We start from the raw sequence: 21,330 nt of genomic DNA, 5'->3' as shown, positions 1-21,330 counted from the left end.
TGTGATAGACCCAAACTAGAGCCCACCATCCCCTAGATTTGCGCAGGAAACTCATTTTGTTTGTTTTAATCCTTTTAAATAGAGCAATAAATTCCAAATGTTATGCTACATATGGAATTATTTATATACACTATGAGCTGCAGTGCTTGGAATGCCACAGTATTTACTTACTACATGTGATTTTTACTAGTATCTTCTTTAATGAGTCTGAGGAAAGCAACCCAAACAACTTCTTGTTACCCAGACAATTTCTCTCCCTCCCTCTCTCTCTCTTATATTGAAAAACTAAGCCTTACGCCATAAAGTCAGCCACCCCAGAGAGTAAAATACATATTTTACTCATTTTTACCGATTTTACTGTCTCTGTATATATCCACAGGACATTAAGTGTTTTCCTATTCCTGATTTCACAGCTTGAAACAATTCTTTTTTTTTTTTTTGTTAAATGCTGAATTCGCATCCCAGGATGTCTCCCAGGGCTGCAGTCTATGAGAGAGGCCAAGAGCTTCTGGGAGGAAGAACATGGTTTGTAATATCTTAGTTTGTCTTCATAAAACAGCAGGGCAAACATGCATTTGCTAAGCTATGCGTATGAAAACTGCAGATTTCCCAGTGGACTTATACTCAAGGGGAACAGTACAGGAACTCCAGTAGAAAAGTATGCATGCTGGGTTAGTCTGCCAAAATTAAAAGAAAAAGCACGACCTGCATACATTTGGCCTATTTAATTTTTTGCATTATTTTCTCTTTGATGTAATACAGAATGCGCCGAAATTTATATCAATTGCAAATCAAATGTGACATTTGCTATTTTCCATTTCCCCTCCAGGAGCCCCCCCCCGCCAAAAAAAGAGTTCAAATAAGTCTTGCCCTTTTCTTTACCATTTTGGATGAAGAATTGCCTGTATATCAATCAGAACGTGAGAAACCAGAGGGTGTGTATATGTAGCGCTCTGGCTAACGCATAAATGGTCCGGGATCCACTTATTTCTCTGGAAATCAAAGCTAGAAAAACTTTCTGTCACCGTGCCAGCAAGAAAATAGAACGTCTGCCACTGAAGTCTCCTCTCCAACACTTTCTGCCAGATCAAAGAAAACTCTGCCGCCCTTTCTTTTAAGCCTGCCCAGAAAGGAGCTTGCCAACTTACGGTACCTCTTGGCAGACAGGAAATGAAAAGGAGCTGCAGGAAGGTTGCGAGTCCTAAATGCCTCCAGGCAGATGGTGCCATGCTGCTGCTGCTGCTGCTGCTGCTGCTGCTCCGGCTGCCCGGTGCAAGGGCGCGCGTTTCCAGAAAGGGAAGCCGAGAGGGCGCGCAGGCAGTTCAGCCGCGTCCTTGTGCCTGGGATCTCACCAAGTGGTGATTCTATGAAGGGTCTCAAGTTTCAAGCCTCAGCTCGCTCCCTTCTGTTTTTCAAAGAAGGAACTATCTTCCAGGCTCGTCAGACGGCCAGACAAACACAACGACGTCACCCCCCTCCAAAAACTACTCAGCGGTAACTTTTAACTCTTTGTCAACGCGGGCAAAGCCGTCTAGGGGTTTGGAAGGAGACGACCTGCCAGACACAGAGCAGCCCTCTGGAGTAGCCCAGGGGATTTAAAGGCCAGAGGGGCAGAAATCTTGGGAGCAAGGGGAGGAAAGAAAAAGTGGACAAGGGGTCGCGTTACTGAGCGGAAGCCGGATCAACTGAAGCCAGCAGTAGAACGCAGTTTAGGAAGAACGCGCCGTTTGGTCGTGTGGAAAGTACGCGCAGAATGGCACGTAAGGCTGCTTTGGCTCGACCTTTGAAACTCGACTCAGTGCAGTCCCGTCGAGGGATCCCTCGCACGTCTGTCCGTTTGGTCGTTGTTGGTGGGAAAGGCTATTCAAAGCATTCCTTTCCTTTCCACAAACTTTTCAAAGGCATCTCAGAGAAGAGAGAAAGTGGCCTCATTACAACGCGTTACACGGGCCCCCCCTGTTCTGTTTAATGCTGGGAGGAAGGGCTTTAAGGACTGAAACTTGGTGGCAAAGAGTCTGGTGTGACGGGTGGACAGACTGAACTGAAGAGAGAAAGCCTCAGCATGTCTAACTACAGTAGTTAATACTGCTAGGAGAAAGGAGCTTAGAAATCCATGCTTGAGGCTGTTCCAAGTGGATGTATAAGGGCCCCAATTTGCAGAGACAGAATGAGTGAGCAGGGAGAGCAAACAGGTGTTTGGCAAAGGTGTTGGAAGAGATAAAAAAGACAGGAGTAGCCAAGGAAGGGAGGCCGTTGATTACCCATTGTTCCTGATTGGAGCATCTGGTTGGCCTAAGCAGCTCAAATGAATCCGATTTTCAAAGAAAGATCACCCAGTAAGTGAACAGGGAGAAATAAGAGAACAGTGGAGGGGAGATCGAGAAGGAGGCACTGCTTTCTGCTTTTCCCTTCTTCTGTTTCACCTGGTCCAGAATACAGTAGTTTTCCTCAGAGGGGGAGCTTCTGGGAGTTTGCAGAGAAAACATGGAAGCTTGGCATGGAAATTCACCTGGGGGAATCGGCAGGGGAGATTCCAAGCTGTCTCATGGACAACAAGGGAAGCTTTGTTGGGATCTCCTGGATATTGCAGCAGTGCTTGTCTTCCTGCCTGAAGTAAATCCAGATGACACCTACTGCGTGTATAAGCTTGGAAGAAAAACAAAGTAAGAGTGGGAGAGATTCCTGGATAGGATAGCAAAGCTCTTCAGAAAATGCAAAGAAGTGGGAAAAGTGGGAGGAAAAAAACTAGTCTAATCAGGAAGGCATTAAACTATGGGTACTCCTTGACTTAAGACCTCAAAGTTATGATAGGTTCGAACAAATGATGGTTACAATTGGTCCCTGGAGTTCTGTCTGTCCTAGCATTTCCAGGGTCGCATGATCATGATCTGAGCCCTTGGCAACTGGCTCAAACTTATGACTGGTTGTAGCATCCTATGATCACGTGATTGCCATTTGTGACCTTCCTTGCTGGCAGGGGACATTGCAAGTTGTTGGGATAAGTTTCTCCTACCCCCAGACCCTCTGTGCTTGTGCCTCGCTGGCCATAGACTGTACACACTCTAAAAACAGCAGCTTCTTTAGCCAAATGTCAAGCCCAGAGACAGGTTTTCCTCTACCCAAACAAATACTAAGTATGAGATGTTTTAAATAATTGAGCCTACATTGATTAATTCTAGGGCAAAATTCATTTTTACTATCAAAAGTTCACCATCAAGAGCCTGATCATTCCATTCAATGATTTCAGCCCAGTATGTTCTTTTTTTTCCAAAACAGAAGGATTCTGTTTTACCCCACTCTATTTTACCCCATCCCAGAAGTAAATTTTGTTTCTGGATTTTTCTTAGTGGAAAGCAATTTTGAAGCACATCTGAAAATTCCATTCTGCTCAATAGTTACCTTGCAAACTCTTTCTTTGAACTGCTAAGTTGGGTATAGTTGGGGTATTTTGACAGGCGAGATGAAAGAATTATGTTTCAGGCATTCATTGAAACAGGAGTCACTAATATCAGTACTTTTAAGAAGGCGACTTTCTTTTAAAGTTGATGTAAGGAAAAAGATGGGAATCGCACTTCTGAATTCAATGCGATTCCCAGCTTCTCAGCCCTAATCATGTTCCTGCTACAAAACCTCCCAGAAGACCAAAACTTGTAGTGTTAGTGTGCCAGTCCTTCTTTTTGTGCAGTTTAGATTTGCTTCCTGTGCTCTATTTATTCATTATAATGGTAGCTGAAGCTCTCTTCAACATCATTTTCATGGTGGAACTGTGCCTAAAATAACACAAAGTTTGTTGGAAGGTTACAGTTTTGGGGAGTTTCAAGGAAATAAGGACAAAGCTAACTTAGAACTTTAAAGAATAATTTATAGTGTGAAGAAACTGGACAGATTTTTGGAGGTAAGTTTTTATAATCAATAAAAATGCAAGATTGACTAGATCCAGGTCAGCTATTTTGAGGGTAAATACTTTTTCCTCCACTACCACAAAGTTTCATATCTGGTATTAAAGGCATTCCCATTAATGTGAGCTGCTTGAATAGCACCATTTCAGAAGAGTTAACATTAAAATATTCTTCACTAATGCATTTGAATAAACATTATCCGGATATGTATTAGATACAAAGCATAGGAGAAGATTACTAGCATTATTCCCCACCTCCCCCCAAAAATTGTAATTGTTTTCATACTTACCTGCAAAAGAAAATAAATTTGCTTTGGGTTATAACACCTCTACTTATAGATTTTTTTAAATGGAAAAAGATAGAAAGAAAACACTGTATAACCATGTTATAATGTAAATTGGGTGCAAAAAAGAACAGCTTGCTTTTAAAAAAAAGAACCTAAGTACCTAATTTAACAGATTTTTAACTTTAACTGTTATGCTTAACATTTCTCCTTATTTAGATTGTTTATGCTGATGTTTCTTGTTTAGTTTGGATTTTTCATGTTATCTATTGAATTTTCATTACTTGATTCAGCATTCTCTTTCTTATATTAAGCATCAAAATGTTGCTGAGTATTTGAACCATTGGTCTTAACTTTTTTTTTTTTTAGTATTTCAGAAAGACATATACATTTCCATAAATCACCCTTCTGTCTTTTAAGGCTGGGACTTATTTGGAGGTACTGAAATGGTTTTAGCACTAAATTTGTTCTTCCTGTAGTTCAAACCTATTATTTCTTTGCAGACAATGCAAGGAATTCTTTATTTCTTACATCCTGTTTTCCAACTTCAATTAGTCCATCAATAACTGCGCTTGTCTTTTTTTTTTGCATCTTCTCCAATATCATATTTTAAAATGTGTTCACAAATGTATGCAATAGGCTGAGTACTGTCATACCACATATTTGTCTATATAGCTCCGTTGTTTCTTGCTGATGCCTCCAATGGAATTTGCCCATAACTACAAACTTAGATTAGTATAGGGGCACCTCGGTACTTGATATTAATTGATTCTGGCTGGCACAATGGGTACTAAAAACTAAGGGTGCCAAACCAACCTGGTGATTTACCACATGACCTTTTGTTTTAGCCAGGAGAAACTTTCTGTCTGTCCTTTTTCCTACCGTGTTTATCCCAAAATAAGACCCAGTTCTTTTTTTTTTTGCCTCCAAAGGAGGCACCAAGTCTTATTTTCAGGGGTGTCTTTTCCACAGTCTCACCTCAGAGCAATGGCACCAACAGCCCTGCCCAGCCAGCCCACTTCTGTGGCTGAAGAAAATGCCTCTGCAGTGAAGAATGGAACTCTGGCTGCATTTCACTGTCAGAGGCCATTCCGAAAAGGCCTCTACAGCTGAAAACTGAGCAAACAAGACACTCCAACCCAACTAGCCTTTCTTCAGCATCCAGGTAATTTGGTGTTTTGTGTCTCCCTATGAAGGAGAACTATCCAGGCAACATTTCTGTCTGTTTAATTTAATGTAAGGTTCAGGTGGTAATATGGCATCTTGGCAAAGGAGGTTCTTTGAGTCCTGGGGACTGCCAGGGCAAATCTCTGCAGTTTTTTTTGACAAGATTTCAGAATTGGTTTGCCCCTGCCTTCTTAGGACTTAGGACTTCTTAGGACTGAAAGAGAGTGATTGTGCCTAAGTTACCCAGCTGACTTCATGCCTCAGATGGGACTAGAAGTCACCATCTCTTACTTTCTAGCCTGACGCCTTAATTGCTACACCAAACTGATTCTCTGTTTCAAAGAAAAATAAGAAAGTCCAGTTGCCTCTTGAAAAACCACCTTTGGGACAGCCATGATCTGGATGGTTGAGAATCTCCGTAGAAAAACTGGTTATCTATCTATCTATCTATCTATCTATCTATCTATCTATCTATCTATCTATCTATCTATCTATCTATCTATCTATCTATCTATCTATCTATCTATCTACAGTACCTGACAAGGAGGGTTCAGGAGTTACATCACTAGAGAAAGATCCAGGGAAAGAAATGTAATCATGTTTTCGATCATATTTTGAAAAGACTAAAGTAGCACAGACTGCTTTAAGTATCCAGAGAACTCTGGATGAAAACAAATGCTTAACCCCTGAGACAAGTTCATTCTTGATTGCTCCCCCAAAAGGGCCACTGTGAAATAATGGAGGGAAAGTATGTTGCTTAGGCAAACTTACGATGGCTTTTCCTTTCCTTCCAATTGCCCCCTTATATACTGTTTTATATTTTAACATTTTATTGTACACTACCCAGGTTCCCTCTTTGAGGAAGGCAGATAGTTCAGAAATGTGGGAAAAATAAATAAATAAAACATCATGCATTAGCTCCTAGCATGTGATATTGCCTAGCTAACCTGAATCAAAAATGCTTATTAGGGTTGAAACTGGCCAGTAGTTAAATGGGAAACACCAGAAAATCTCGGGGCTATAGATTAGACTGGGAACTTTAAAAAAAATCCCCAAAACAGCAGAACATTCTGAAATATGGTCAATAAAAACTAAACCAGTAGGTCCATGTAATTATCAGAAATCAATACTTATTACAAAGACCTTAACAAAATGGGAATAAATACTGTACAAACAGTTGCTTTCCATTGTTCTTTCTCTTTTCTTCTCCCCAATACAGTTACCAGTATTATGATAATGTTGGAGACTAAAACTGATTTACATTTATATTGGCAGTGCTACCTGCACATAATAAGCTGTAAAACTGCATCTGTGGTATAGTAGTTAGGGCATGGTTTCTCAGTCTTGACAATTTTAAAATATGTGAACTTAAGCTGCTGGGGAATTTCAACTAGCTAGGGTCGTTGAACTCTTGAAGTTTTGGATAGATAAATATGTCATACATGAATGTGGCATTTCTGTTTCGTAGCTATGTGGTTTCCAGCTTTTCGGAGAAACTAGACATTGGTCTTTAAAAAAATCTTAATAGCAATTATGAGTGGGAATGGCCCATCATTAGACTTACCAAAAGCAAGGAAAAGTTTTGTCTTCCTTAATTCTGATAAAAGCAACTGCTTTGAAAATGCCTTACAATTGTGGAGAAAACTCCCATTTGCACTTATAAGAGCTACTAGATGGCAAGCTGCCCATTGATGGAGGAGCAATTCAAGCTTTCTTTAAAATGGGCATTTCATTCCCAGAAGCAATATTATGGCAGTTTAATTTGCTTTCAGTTTATACATTATACCTTACTCCAAACAGTGACATCATCATGTAAAAATGCTCTTTACAAAGGCATAACATGAATTCCCTGGGCTACTGGGAAAACAAACTACCATGCCTGACTGTTTGGGAGGAAACTCTTGTCTCATAAACCACAAGCCAAACAGTTTAGAAATGCCAGACTAACCAACCAATTAAACAAATGCAGCATGCCTTCACAATTTCAGCTACAAAGGGAAAGCCATTTGCCAGAACCAGAGAGAATATATTATGAGCTATATAAATGTGCACTGTTAAGGCCAGAAAAACCCCAAACCTTTATTATGGCCTTTAGGCCAGAAAGCACAACAATAAAATAAGTAGAACTGTAATTATTAATAGAACTTTAACAAATGCAATACAATTACATGGAATGCATTACTATAATAATTGTAAGACGAATTTTAGTCATATTAATAGATTTCCATGTAACAAAATATTCTTTGGTAAATGAATACTTTATTGATGTGCAGGAGGTAGTACTATATGCTGGTTTAAATTGGAATAATGTAGCATTAATTCCTGGTTAAATTGCCTGGACTTCCTTCCATGATATGAGTGAAAAACTAAGAAATTGATCACTTCAATTATCTTTTTAGAAAGATCCTATAACGTGGCTTTCAGGAAAATATGATGCTGGCAGATAGTAATCTCATAGTAGGATCCATTTGCAATTGGGATTTCAAGGACAAAGGGCAAGATGAATGAGAAGAAGGAAACTGTCATAGAAATATTATATATACTACTATATATACTAGATTATATCTAGACATTGTTTATCATTAATGATTTAAAACATTCCCATTGATTTAAGATTAGCTACATTTCACTCACTGGGCTTTATGTTGACATTGTGACATAATGTCAAGATCTTTTGCACTCTGAAGTGAAATAGCAATCGTGTATAGGAGACAGGTGTCTTAGTCAGAGAGAAAAATGCTACATTGGAGCCTCTTATCAGTTTTTCTTGCCAAATTGTATGATTGACTTTTTTGGAATCTTAGCCTTGTAAGTCTCTCCAAAGATGTCTCTCCATTTTGATGCATTCTAATAGAATATAGTTGTTTTGGATCTGAGGACTGACCAAGAGAGCAGCTTTGCAAAGAACATACAACAAATTTCTCACGTTCAGCTGACATTGAAATGAAATTGAACTGTATTAAATTTCCTTGGATTTTATACAGGTAATGTTTCCAGAGAAACTATCTTTAATTGTAGCCTATGAAGAAAAGCCATTTTTCTCAGTCATATTCTTTTATGGAAGGATAACCTTTGCAATCACATGTACCTGCTTTTTTCTGTTTGGTGCATGCTATGTTATCAATACATGGTGCCATCGCTATGATAATCTCATGTGTGTTTTGGGTGGCAGTATAAACTGAAAAAGTAGAAATAATCCTTTCCCAAAAATGTTGTTCAAAACAGATGTATTCAATCAGAAGAAACTGGGTATACGCAAGCATCTTAAATGATTGATGTAAAATCCAAGAAACGTTCTAATTTCTTTTAAGATGGAAAGATAAATATTTGATAAGAGTTAGCAGATGAGTAATCCAGAAATCCCATATTTACTTTATCCTGCAATTCTGCATAATTGAAGTCAGAGGACATACAATGTCAGGAGCCTAAGCATATGAGATACATAAGTGAAGGGGTTCTAACTCTGAACACCACTCCAACTGTGAACTGACTAATAAATTGTATCAGTTGTATTTAATCCTCTTTTCATATTTCTAAGGCTTGTGTAATAGGACTATTACTGACTTTTAGTACATACCTGTAATAACATGAAATAAATATATGCAAACCCAGAAAAATTCAGATGTATCTTCACTCCTTATAGTTGGCATATTATTTTATTTGTTGCTTTCTTAAAGTATGTTCTATCTAAAGAATGCCATTAGCCACTAGAAGATGCTGTTAGAAGAAATAAGCAGTGTAAATAGTAAACTTGAAGTAAAGAATAAAGAGTAGGTACAATCATAGTAAATATGATTTTAATATGATTGGCATTATTATGATTAATATCAACATTATTAATATTCAGAATTAAGAAAGTTAATTTCTGTGATGGAATGTAGTCTGGATTCCCAGAAGGGAGGGATGTTTTCCAGAGGACTAGAAGATACTGTGTTTCCCCAAAAATAAGACTGGGTCTTATATTAATTTTTGCTCCAAAAGATGCATTAGGGGTTATTTTCTAGTTAGGTCTTATTTTCAGGCAAATACGGTACTAAATGTGGCTGATGATCTTAACTGGGGCTTATTTTGGGGGTGAGGCTTAAATTACGAGCATCCTGAAAAATCATGTTAGGGCTTATTTTCCAGTTGGGTCTTATTTTCAGGAAAGTATGGTAGATAATTTGTGTGAGAGATAGAAGGTGAAAGCAGCTCCTCCCCATTTTTTCCTAGAATATATGCTTTATGTAAGTTTAGTTTGCTTCAGTTTGACAAGATTTTGTCTATAAGTGTGAAGAAATAAAGAATAAAGAAATCTACTGGGAACAATCACTACATATCTTTCTTGTTTTATGGAGCCTAACAATTTCTATAAAAGAATTTGCACAAATCCTATTGTAGAAGCAAAAATTGACACCCATTATTTTTACCTGTATAAGTATGCCTCCTGCGTCTCACTGTTTTATATTTTTCCCCATGTGCAGGCTTTTTAAAGAATGGCTGAACCCTCCTTCTGTACTTTGCATATGGATGATATAGTAATAGTAATCTTCTATTGAGATGGTCTGAGTTTTGGAATATTCTCTTAACTATTAGACCAGGGGTTCCCAAACCCCGGTCCATGGACCAGCAGTACCAGGCTGCAGCATGCCAAAAACTGGGCTGCGCAGACAAGTGAAGCCCCATCTGTGGGATGCAGGCAGCACATGAAACCACAACTTCCCTCCATGGAACTAGTACCTGGTACCCAAAAGGTTGGAGGCTATTGCATTAGACCATTATTTTATACTCTAATACTCAAACATGCCAAAGCAACTTTTAAACTTTACAGTCGTGTGCTGGCAAATCCTACAGTAAATGCTAGTGGACTAATGGATAATTGTAGAGATATCATAGCTGTAGTCTTCAAAGAATATAATCCAGCATCTGCTCTACGATTTTGAAAAGAAAATAGTTCAAGCTGAAAGATTGCTTTGGTATGTTTGGCCACTGATACTCAAGTTCACAAAGGCATGAATGAACAACACCAGATAATAAAGAAAAACAAGGCTCATAGTTTTCTCATTAAATGAAGTTACAGCAGCTGGTTATTATCACAACAACGAAGTTGTTGAAAGAAATCAAGATTCCATAAACCCACGGAGGAGAGTTCATGGAATCAGCTCGCTTGTGACAATGACTCATCTTGCTCCAAAACATGTTCATCTTGAGTAAATAAGAACTATTTTTTCCTATGAAATTAACTCTAAATAAGCCATATGTTTAGATATTAATAATAATAATAATAATAATAATAATAATAATAATAATAATAATAATAATAATAATAATAATAATAATAATAATAATAATAATAATAATAAGTTGGAAGGGACCTTGGAGGTCATCTAGTCCAACCCTCTGCTCAGGCAGGAAACCTTATACCATTTCAGGCAAATGGCTGTCCAGTCTCGTCTTAAAAACCTCCAGTGTTGGAGCATTCACCACCTCTGGAGGCAGGTTGTTCCACTGGTTAATTGTTCTAACTGTCAGGAAGTTTCTCCTTAGTTCTAGGTTGCTTCTCTCCTTGACTAGTTTCCATCGGTTGCTTCTTGTCCTGCTTTCAGGTGCTTTGGAGAATAGCTTGACTCTCTCTTCTTTGTGGTAGCCCCTGAGATATTGGAACACTGCTATCATGTCACCCCTCACTATTCTCTTCGTTAAACTACACATACCCAATTCCAGCAACCATTCCCTATATGTTTTGGCCTCCAGCCCCCTAATCATCTTTGTTGTTCTTCTCTGTACCCTTTATAGAGTCTTGACATCTTTTTTACATTGTTGTGACCAAAACTGGATGCAGTATTCCAGGTGTGGCCTTACCAAAGCATTGTAAAGTGGTATTAGTACTTCACTTGATCTTGATTCTATCCCTCTGTTAATGCAGCCTAGCACTGTGTTGGCTTTTTTGGCAGCTGCAGCACACTGCTGGCTCATATTGAAGTGATTGTCTACTAGGACTCCGAGATCCCTCTCACAGTTACTACTATTGAGCAAGGTACCACCTATACTATACCTGTGCATTTGATTTTTCCTGCCTAAATGTAGAACCTTACTTTTTTCACCATTGCCCAGTGTTCGAGTCTGTCCAGATCCTTCTGTATCTTAAGCCTATCTTCTGGAGTATTGGCTATTCCTGCCAGCTTGGTGTCATCTGCAAATTTATAGACAAAATCTTGTCAAATTTAGCAATCATCTTGAAGGAAACCTCTTTCTTTTTGTGATTCAGTAGCTGAAAATAATAGATTTATCTCTAGCTAGTAAATGCTGTTAGGCATCACTCTTTCTGTAATGTCAATCAAATAAAGAGTTGTAATGTCAATCAAATAAAGAGCTTAAATATGACCTCTGAATAATAAGAAAGAAAAATAGCTTAGCTAACTCTCTGTAGCTGCAATTGTCATAAAATTGTTCTTTATGTCCATTTCATAAATGCCTAAGGTCTATTGTTATTTATCTTCTATCTGATAATTAAAAAGAGAGCCAGTTTGGTGTAGTGGTTAAAGCATCAGCTAGAAACCAGGAGACCAGGAGTTCTAGTCCTGCCTTAGACATGAAGCTAGGTGGGTGATATCAGCCCAGTTACACATGCTCTCTCTCTCTCTCTCTCTCTCTCTCTCTCTCTCTCTCTCTCTCTCTCTCTCTCTCTCTCTCTCTCTCTCTCTCTCTCTCTCTCTCTCTCTCTCTCTCTCTCTCTCTCTCTCTCTCTCTCTCTCTCTTAAGAAGCCCTAGGAACCACTTCTGAAAACTACAGGACTTGTCCAGGCAGTCATCAAGAATCAGGACTGACATGAAGGCACCCAAAACACATAAAAAGGTGGCTATTGTGATGATTGAAGCCCAGCACTTCTAACTGAGGAAGATTGGGATAGAGAAACATGCAGGTGATTTTTTAAAAAATCAATACACATAAGCCAACAAGTAGGTAGGAATTGTACTCATTGGGGTAGAAGAATATTCTTGTTCAGAACAGACTAGAAGTGAAAGTCATATATTTACAAATCAAAAATGAGATTTCATTTGCTGTGCTGTACTTAAACTAGAAAACGGTTCTTAGGAACATCACTTGACTTTCTATTAGTCATATGAATGTAGTCTATAGTTGGGCAAAACTATCTGTGTGCTTTTCTTTTAATCATATTCTATGTTGGCACAAGAAGCTGGCATCTTGGACCTGAAAGGCTTCAAGTCTTCTGCCATGAGTTAAAGGCAGACCCTTTAAGGGAGGAACTTTCGGATGTTTTCATTGAAAGCAGTAACAGCAGTTTAAAAATTGTTTTCTGTGTTTACTTCTCATTATACAAATTTCACCATCTGCAAATTAGTGCCCATAACTCCTAACAACCAATGTTTATCTTTTCCTTGTTTCAGTGAGCAGTTTTAATATCTTTGAAATCACAAGCGTGGTCATGAAGAGTCATCATCTCATAAGATCCAGAATACAATTGCTTTAAGGTTAGTAATGGAAAATTTTATCTGAACTGCTTGGAGGTATTTAAAAATGATCCCAGGTAGGGCTACTGTATTTGGGCTGCGAAACTCCAGAGAACAAATAGTTAACATTTTCTCGATATCTTTATTTTTATTTAGTGGACACCTACATTTCTGTTGAGTTAAGGATTATTTTAAACAACAACAACAACAAAGCCCTGATCTGAGCTGAGATCATGCTTACATTTATCATGATTATGTCTCTTTATGAAAACCACAAGATACATCTGATGAGTAAAATAAGAGAGCCACTGATTTCTTAGGATGTAAGAATTCAGCTGTGGACTCAACTCCAACTAGATCACAATCCTGGTTAACATGTTACAGATTTAGGCCACTGAGTGCCCCAGAATATCCTTGGATTTTTTTTCCTCATTCAAATACTATTAATTATTCAAAACACTATTAATTATTATCAGATTTATTTGAATGCTATGAAGAGTCAAATCCACATCATGGTACATTCACCTATTGCCTTAAGCCACATTTGTGATAGCAATAACAATAGCACTTAAGCTTATATAGTGCTTTACATAACTCTCTGAGCAGTTTACAGAGTCAGCATATTGCCCCCAATAATCTGAGTCCCCATTTTACCTAGCTTGGAAGGATAGAAGGATGAGTCAACTTTCAGCCAGTGAGAATTGAACTGCTGGCAGTTGGCAGAGTTAGCCTGCAATACTGCATTCTAACTACTGCATCACCACACCAGTTGTGATAAGTATGACTTTAAATAAATCATATTTGATAGAGTTCACATATCCTGTTAAGCCAAAAAGAGATCACATTATGTCTTAGCATAATGTATTGACCCTTTCAGTGTAAAGGAATAATTTTAATGTGTGTTAATATGTGAAATCATCTCCAGAACTGTTCGTGAAAAGAATAGCAATTGAGCTAACAACTTCATAATGGACCTGTCTATTTAGTACATTGTGGTACTATGATGGTAGATCTTTCTTTAAAGTGCTGTCACATTTTTGTCATAGGATTTCACTTCTTCCTCAAGATTGGAAGATAAATTGGTCCTAAACTGATAGACCTGAATAGATGCAGCACACAACATATTCCAAAATACAATAGATTCAGTATGTAAAGTCATACTGAATTGCATCTAAGTGATGTGCTCAGGATCACAACAGACAACCTATCAGCTAAAGGAATTCATCATTTCATATTATTGTCCATATACACTTGGACTATCAAATGACTGGTCTGGATGAGTGCTGACCTCTTTTCAGAAACAGAAAAAAAAACATTAAACAACCACCAATATTAGATAACAAGTTTCCAGGCAGAATATGAAATGAGTTAGTGAAGCAATAAATAATAGACTCTTGCAAACTTCTAAAATGATTTGGAATAATTGTTGCAACCCTCATACATATACAGCACATCTCTATTGTTCATTAAAGCGGACCCCCCCACTTTTTTCAGACTTCTGTAGGAGCCTTTCAAAAAAGACATATCTGCTTAAATCTATTTGTTTTCATGAATGCGACTCTTCAAAGAACAGCAATTTTTCTCAGTCTCCTCAGCTCACTTTGGGGCTGATTTAATGAATAGCAGAGAAATAATGTGCTGGACAAATTACATTCACTACACTACAGCTGACCAGACAAATGAAATAATTTTGCTCAGTCTTGAAACAGTGTCCATTTTCAGACTGACTTCAATATGTTGGGTTTTACCTTTCAAACTGTAAAACTTTTATGACCATAATACCTGAAGGATTGCCTCTTTCTTCACAAATCTACCTAGATTTTAAGATCCTGAAATGGCTTTGAGGGGATTTTGTCTTGAGATGATGCAGATACAGAGACAGAACGCAGCTTTTCATATTCCGATTACTTCTCAACAGAGACATTTTTCGTTCACTGGGTTTTGACTGAAAGCTTAATAAGATTTCTACCCTTTTCTCTTACCTGCTTTATTTATCCCAGCATCCAAGGTACAATTGAAAGAAGCGTCTCAGAATTCCAGACAGCATAATTTGACATCTTGAAATAGATGCGTTATTGCATTTCAAGAGAGTTACTTTAAAATAAGAAGATAAAAGACGTTTAAGAATTTGCACCACACATTTTTCTCTCTGTCCCCTTTCTGTTGTTCAAAATCTTACGTAACAAAAAGCTTCACATGCTATTATCTGATCTTTATTTGGCCTAAAATGGATTTTTTATTATTATTTTTTGTGGCTGAATAGCATCTTTAAGAAATACATTATAAGCCTCATAACTAATTATAGTTATCCCAACAAAATCTGGTATATCCATCTGCTTACAAACAAAATCCGCACAAAATAAATTTCAGATGTGTTATTTCAGACCTCTGCTATAAAAAGACCTCAGCTGCAAGATTCACAGAAATGCTTGTTGTTCTCAAACCTCTCCACTGGAAGGAAGGTGGAAGGCAGTGTAAAGCAAAAAGAATTACAGCTTTGCAAAACAAGGTCCATAGCAAAAGGCTGGACCTTGTTTTATTTTGGCCCAAGGCAAATATTGTGACACGTGACTTCCACCAAGAGGAAGGTGGAAATTTCAGACCTGATTTTTCACAACTGGAGGCTGAAGATTTTCCCCCCTCAAAATATATGACATACATTATGTACACATTGAAACCTAGGGGATTCAAAGGAGAATTCCTTTCTCTGGATTGTAACAGGTTATACAAGGTACCCAGTCATTTATTTCAATTCTTCATTTCATGCCTGCATGATTTAAGAAAAATAAATATTTTTAAAAGGTTTACAGTACTTCCATTGAAACCTGCTTATATTCCAATAACGCTTTAAATCTCTCAGCAACAGACATTCCAGAGAAGGTAGCTCATATATCACCACTTTCTAATACTTTACAGGCTTAAGGGAAAAGGAGGAAAACTCCATAATCAAAATATAGCCTTTTAAAACACTGTACTGTTGTAAGGAATCAAACCAGGCTTGGGGGGCAGAGAAAGGGGTTATAAATTAATAACTAAATCCATCCCCACCACAAACCCTAAGGAAGTAAGGAAAACATGCATTTGTGCAATTCTGCATAAATAAATCATGAACACACACCTTGCTAGATTTTAAAATGAATTAACGTGGAAAGTTTATGCCATGATGTGTTTGTTTTTTTTACTTTAAAGACTGCATTTACATGATTACAAAGAGAATTAGAAATATTTCTAGAGGTAACATTTACTCATTGCAAAGGAATTAGGCACTTGTCTTGACTCAAGCAAAACTATAAATTATTTTTAAAAATTATTCTTTTTTAATAGTTTCATGTATCCATAATTACAACCACCTTTTGGTTCCTTAGTTACGATGCTAAATATGTTTGTCATCAGGCCTTCTCTCAGGCTTTCCATTTTAACCCCCAATTGGTAGCTTGCCACCTGGATTAATGATCCTGGCAGATGCAATAATTTTGCTTCTGACCAAACAGGCAGTTGTTGCAAGTTGCCTCTGCACTTAAGACAGTCAATCCAGTTTAAAAAAGAAGCATTTTAATCAGGGGAATGCAACCTTGGTTGAGCTGAAGGCCAAGGTTAATGTTTGAATGAGATATAGGTGGAGCCAGAATAAAGAAATGACTAGAGCTGAGATAAATTTATATTGGCTTTACAGGTGGTCTTTGCTTAATAGCTACCCTGTTTAGCAACTGTTAGAAGTTACAATTGTGCTGAAAAATTGACATTATGATCGGTCCTCACACTTATAATTGTTGCAGCATCCCCACAGTCACACGATTGTGTTAGAAATTCTGGTTATGTATAGCCCTACAGAATAAACAAATGTACAGTCACCATGGGCCTTGCTGCTTAACTGTTTTAACTGTTAATAGGAAACTCTCCTCCGAACAAAAAGACTATAGAGTACATACTGTACCATAGATTATTCCTAGCAAATTTACAAACACTGCCATGTACTGGCTGGATACTGTTGCAGTTGTTGCACACAATACATTTCAACATATATTCCAACCAGATTGTAATTTGGGTGGTTTTACAAACAGCAGGTGTTTGTGACAGTTGCAGTGTGCTGTGGTTGTGTGATCACCATTTGTGACTTTCACAGCGGGCTTCTGACAAGCAGCATCAGTGGAGAAGCTGGCGTTGAAAGGGTAAATTGCTGTTATGTGGTGTCTGACTTAACAATGACATCACTCAGGGATAGAGATACCAGACCCAATTGTGGTTGCTAAATGAGTACACAGCTAATGTGCCTATTCCACATGTATTTAATACATTTTGACTTTAGGAGAGTTAAACTAATAGGTTTACCAGAAAGTATTTGCAAGAAAGAAAGCTCAAGCTACAGCTCAGGATGAACATCTTGACTATACAGACTCTCAGCCAGATGAACACTCTGCCACATGACATGGTGACATTCCTCTTTGCCAGAAGCCTTCAAACAGGGTATATCCTGTGGTGCCTTGAACCCTTTGCTGAAGATAATGCATAGACATGCAACCATTATGATACAGATCAACACCAAATAAAACACCTATGGTTTTTTTTAAGAATGGCAAAGGAAAACTAGAATTATTTATGTGATATAAATATAATTCCTTGGAGGTTCCCAACCTAACGTTCCTCCATACTGAGAGAAAAGAGAATAAGGAGGACATGAAAGTGAATAAATTTGGTCATTTATTACAGGTAATCCTCAACTTATGATCACAATTGGGACCAGAATTTCAACTGTTAAGTGAGATTTATTGTCTGATTTTATAAGCGAACCATGCATTTATTAAGTGAATTCAGATTTCCCCATTGATTTTGCTGTTGGAAGCTGGCTAGTAAGGTTGCAAATGGCAATCATGTCACCCAGGGTACAGACTGGACCTAAGTCACTTTTTTCCCCAGTGCTGTTGTAATTTCAAACAGTTGCTAAATGAATGGTTGTAAGTTGAGGAGTACCTATATAATGTAAGACATATATCTAACTATATTTAGTATTTCTGTTAAATTCCAAGTAAGAATTATAAGAGAACTCATCCTGTGGGATTTTTTTTTTCAAATTACAGGGAGTCCTTGACTTATGACCACAGTTGGGACTGGAAATTTCATTGCTAAGCAATGCAGTCATTAAAGTGGCTTGTGCTCAATTGTTATGACCTTTTGGCCATGATTGTTAAGTGACTCCCTCCAGCTTCCCACATTGACTTTTCTTGTTGGAAACTTTCTGGGAAGATTGCAAATGGCAGTCACATAACCCCTGGACACTGCAACCATTGTTTGAGAAGTGCATGAGTTTTGATCATGTGACCATGGGGATGCTGTGACAGCCCTAAATATAAAGACCACTTGTAAGTTACTTTATTTAGTATAGAATCAATTTTGGTTCAGAATAGCTCCAGAGCAACATTAAAAATTATATTATCACCCTTCCTCACCTTGTAACATTCCAAAACACCATCAAAAGATATGTAATTTCTTTGAAAAAAAGCTATAATTTGGATTTTTATTTCTTTAATTGGTGTAACTGAAGCACTGCGGTTCTGCCTTTATTGTTTTTCTAATATACGTTTTGTATATTTTTTCCCTGTTGTCATAGCAATTAATGTTTCTTGCAGGCTTCTATTAAATCCACTTCAACTCCTCCCTTCACATTGTCCTACCACCACATGCTCAGACTAAGGAATCCAGTTGTTTAACTGAGACTTACAATATCACTTTCTGTCAAAATCTGTGGGTGGGATTTAGGCTGTTATGTTTAGCAACAGAAGAAGCAATGAAACAATTTAATCCTCCATGCAAATTGATCTAAATTGGAAACTTTCAGCAAGGAAAAAAACACAATAAGAAAAAAATCCAGTTACAGTATTTTTTATTTATTTATTTTATTTATTTTTGTTACATTTATATCCCGCCCTTCTCCGAAGACTCAGGGCGGTTTACAAGCTTAGCAGTATTATGTCCTAATCCCATTGAGCAAAGTCAAAACATTTCTACATCCAAACTTTTTCTCTTTGACTCATGCTGCAGAAAAAAAGCTGTATTAGTCATCAAAACCTGACTCCAGATGTTCCTTTGTCCTTTTAGAATAGCTGTTCTCGACTTGTTTCCATTTAGATAAACTGGGACTGTGAAATCTAGAATTCCCAGAAATCCAAATGTTATGAAGTCTACAAATTCTGGAAGCTGCAGTCTTCATATATTTGACAGGCACCAGGCTGCACTATGAGAGTTACTGAGGACATGTAGACTAGCATTTCCTTGGTTCTGTATCCAGGTGTTATGTCATTTTCACTCCTTCTAAAGAAACTCAGTGAAAAGGGGGAATTTTCAGCAGGTGGTTGAGCAGGTGCCTCCACAGAAAAAGAGGGTTGGAATTCCCAGGGTTCCCAGGATCCAGCCCTATTTTGAATAATTTTCATGCTGAATTGCTAAAAAAAAAGTATTTGTTTATTATGGTGTTTATATGCTGCCTCCAAAATTCTATGGCTTCTCAAGTGATTGGTTTGCTTCCTCATCATGCAGAAATGTCGTATGAAGTGTATACAGTTCAAGAAAGAGGGAGGGTGGCCAGTGGGTTATATATGTATATGTATTAATATTCATTTATTTATCAAATATTCATTGTACTATCAGTGACCATTGCTGTGTGTGCCTGAGCAGAGTTAGAATTTTGGTGCCCTCTGATGTTGATTTAAAACCAAAGTTTTTCAGGGTTAAAAAAAATCTGTTCAGAATTCCTCAGAAATGGTTCTGCCATACCCAAAATTTACATTGCCAAAACAGAATTCCTATAAGATAGAATCTACATGTGTTTATACTGTATAACAAAAGTTTGGCTGTTCTTTTTCTCCAGGCAAAAGCAACATGAAGAGTGAATTTAAAGCTGCTTAATCCTTTTCTTAACATCTGCAGTGGAAATTGTCATCCGCTTCTCCATTTTTCTTACCATGTGTACTTTCAGGCACGACTCAATCAGATGTTTGAATCTAGCAGGGCTGGAAAGTAATTTGGAAGCGGAAAAGTGGTGGAACAACCCAACCCTCCCCCCGAGGGTCTTTCCCTTTCTCTGCTATTTTCCTGTTCAACTCTTACCCGATTTCAAAGATGCTTTTATCTGGGAAAACTAGCAATCGCATTCTGGGACAGCTCCCATCACATGCTTAAGCCAGGCAACCAGTAACCCAGTCAAATGTCCCTTCAGGTTCAGGCTGATCAAAAAAGTCATGTGAGAAAAGAACCTCTGCCCACTTCTTCCGGGAAATGCCTCTCATTTCAGAAGATCCAGCACCAGGAAAGTTTGGATCCAGTTTCATGATTATCACCAGTCCCCTTTTGCATTGAATCAGGCAGACAGAAAAGAGTACAGAAGGAAAAGGGAAAAAAAAACGGGGCTGGCAGCATTCCAAGCCCCATTTCACACAACCTCTCCCACTCACTTGGGCTGCCTGTTCATGCTGACTTTTCCTCCAGTTCCTCCACACAATGGCTTCATCAACCCGTGGCTAGCCTCATGCATTTCCTCCTTCTCCTCCCCACACACCACCGATAGGCAAAAGATGAGCTGTTATTCTTCCCAAGCTGGTGTCCCAAGAGGGAAAGGGTGGCACACTATGCAACGAAAACAAGGCTCTCTCGTATGGCTTTCTCCCTGGGACAGAAGATTATGGGAAGAAATTGGGTGGAGGAGTACACTAAATTGAATATCGGGGGCGGGGGGGATCTCTAAAGAGCAAAGCTGTATTGCACATGCCATAACACAGACAGATGATGGGCTGGCTACCTTTTGTCAGATGTATTTAAGTAGAAGCTGCCTTTCTGGGATACTTGAATGTGGATTCTTTCTGGAAGCCAGGGTGGGGTTTTTTCTAACTTCTATGACTCTAAATAACCAACCACATCCAGCAAGGAGTGTCAGACCCTGGACAACAAGACAGCAGGCTCCAACGTGTCGGTGTTTATGCTCATTTGAGAGCCTGTGGGAGTAAACGTGAATATTTTTAGGCATGAGAAGCTCTGCTCATCCTCCCTCCCTCTTTGGAGATACTGTGGGTTGTAAAAGTTTGAAGAAGGAACGTCTGCAAGCAGTTTGACTGAGGGAGGGCCATATCCATTTATAATTGTTCGCAGTATGCTATACCATGAATTGTTCTTTGTCCTGGGTATGTACTGTATTGTCCTTATAAGGCACTTGCTAAATCAGATTACCCACTAGTAGTCTGACGAAAGCCCCTTTCTAGCTCCAAATATGACTGGATTTTAGATGGTCATGTGTCATACTAATTGTGCTCATGATGCTGTTAAGTTGCATGTCAACAGAGGCCAAGAATTTCCATGCATGAGATGGACATGAACCATTTCTTGGACAGTATTGACAAGGGTTTACGACATCACTTCTTCATTCCCTAGTTAGGGGGAAGCACTAGGCTGGTTTCAGTCATGGAAATCCATTTACGGGTTATTGGACTGTTGAGTGCTTGTTGGGTTGGTTCGCAACTATAATTGTAGAGATTTTTTATCTTT

This window comes from Vipera berus (assembly GCF_964194415.1).
Source record: "Vipera berus genome assembly, chromosome: 1".
Classification (NCBI taxonomy): domain Eukaryota; kingdom Metazoa; phylum Chordata; class Lepidosauria; order Squamata; family Viperidae; genus Vipera; species Vipera berus.
This window is presented reverse-complemented; position numbering follows the sequence as displayed.